General features: G+C 51.1%; 1 protein-coding gene across 1 annotated transcript in view; it reads right to left on the bottom strand.

Moving 5' to 3' along the window:
- KSR2 (kinase suppressor of ras 2) overlaps positions 1 to 2,114 on the bottom strand; it is an 87,971-nt gene that overhangs the window by 85,386 nt on the left and 471 nt on the right. The window lies entirely within an intron of this gene.

Below are 2,114 nucleotides of genomic sequence, written 5' to 3'. Positions count from 1 at the left end.
CAGGCAGTGAGGATCCTGCTGCAGTGGGGGCCCGTTACGTCAGGGGGACTCTGATGTGATGGGGGCACCCTGCTGCAATGGGGGTCCCTGGTGCAGGTGGGGCGCAGGCGCAATGGGGAGTCATGCTGCACTGCGCGTGCCTGCGGGGCAGGAGCAGCTGAGGAGGTGCAGGAGACGTGCACCCCCAAAGGCCTAAGGAAGCGCATTGGGGTGCAACAAGGAACTGCAGTGCAGCCCCCGCTGTGGAAGGAATGGGGCTGGATTCACATCGCTGGGGGCCGGAGGGGCTGGTTCCCCCAGCTGCCCTCCACCCCACGGCCCCCCTGGCACCGAGGGGGTGCTGATGCTGCCCAGAGCCCTGCCTCACCCCACGGACCCCAAGGGTTGTGCAGAAGGGGACAAGTTGCGGGGAGGAAGCCAGGATGGAAATCTGTAGCAGGATCAGGGAAAGCCAAGGTGGAACCCTGCGGTCCCTGCCCTAGCAACAGGATTTGGCCTGAAAGGGACCAAAATCAAATAAAAATCAAGCTGCCACATGCCACAGTGTGCCTCCCCCTTCTCTCCCCCAGCTCCCCTCTCCCAGCGCTGCTCCAGGGGGTTACAATGCCAAGGATGTGGTTTGTGGAGCAGTGGCAGGGTACAAGGGAGGGCACCCAGACACCCCTCCGCTGTCCCCTGCCCAGAGGCCACAGTGATGGCCCCATGTCATGCCCAGGTTGCTGGGTAGAAGCCAAAAGAGTCCCCCCCCATCTCTGTGTGCACCCCTGGATCTCCATTTCCCAGCGGCCAGAGCCCCTGTAGAAGCACTAACCTCACACACAGGGGATGAATCCTGACTCCTCTCTAGCACACTCAGCTATTTTGGGGTTCAGCCCAGCCTCAGGGAGTGGCAGAGAAAGGGGGTGCAGGCAGCACACACCAACCTCCTGATGCTGAAGCCCTTCCCTTGGAGAAGAGCCTTTCCCTCTGTCACCTGCTGTGCTTGAGAAGCTTTACAGAACCTTGGTATATGTATATAAAACATTTTATATACATATTATATGTGTCTATATATCTATAAAAATATGTATAATTATATATCATTTTTATATATAAATTAAATCTATAAAAAAGGTACCTGGAGGCAGTCAAGAATGGCCAAGCCTGGCCAATAAGCTCAGCAGCTATTTGGGAGAGATGGAGCCAGGACAATGCTGCCTGTCCCACACCCCCAGAGCAAAGCTTCCTCTCACCTGTGACCTCCTTGGCTTTGGATATTTCACTTTATTCCCAGGTGAAGTGCCTGTCCTTGTCCATATTAACTCCACAGAGAACTCAAGCCAAATGACTTTATCCATCAAATTAAACCAGCTGTGTTTGCAGTGATCTTCCCACTCTTGAGTCAGGATATGGCTAAAAAAGTTTGAAATTGTCTGATTTCTGCCTTTTTGTAATCAGATGTTTTCATTTCCAGGCTTGCTCCCGTGTTGGGATAATCACACACATCCTTCTTCCTCCCTCATGAGCAACCCATTTGCTTACCTACAAAACTTCTCTTTGAGGGTGGGAAGAAGCAAATTAGAGGGAGTTTATAGAAATTACTGGAATTTTAGCTTTATTGGTCGGTTTTGTGCTGTTCTGCCAGGAAGGGACCCAAAGATGCAGCCACCCTGGCTCTGCAGTGTCCCCAACCCTGTCTGTAAGGGGGACCCCCCACACACCCCACCCCCCCGGATGGGAAACACCAGCAAGTCCCTGGGTGAGAGCGGGGCAGTGGCCGAGGGCAGGACCCTGCCTGCACCCGCTGCCGGCAGTCATGGGAGCCTCCAAATAGGTTGTGGAGGGACCATAAAGGGAAGGAAAGTACATCAAAAGGGTTCAAAAAGCCAATTTGAGGAGAAGAAGAAGAGAAAGAAGAATTACAATATGATATCATATCATATAAATAGAAAGGGGATGCCAGACAATCATTCACAAACTGAAAAAAAAAAAAGGAATGGAATGGAATGGAATGGAATGGAATGGAATGGAATGGAATGGAATGGAATGGAATGGAATAGAATAGAATAGAATAGAATAGAATAGAATAGAATAGAATAGAATAGAATAGAATAGAATAGAATAGAATAGAATAG

Source organism: Athene cunicularia, assembly GCF_003259725.1.
Source record: "Athene cunicularia isolate RWA chromosome 15 unlocalized genomic scaffold, athCun1 chr15_part1, whole genome shotgun sequence".
NCBI lineage: Eukaryota > Metazoa > Chordata > Aves > Strigiformes > Strigidae > Athene > Athene cunicularia.
This window is presented reverse-complemented; position numbering and strand designations above follow the sequence as displayed.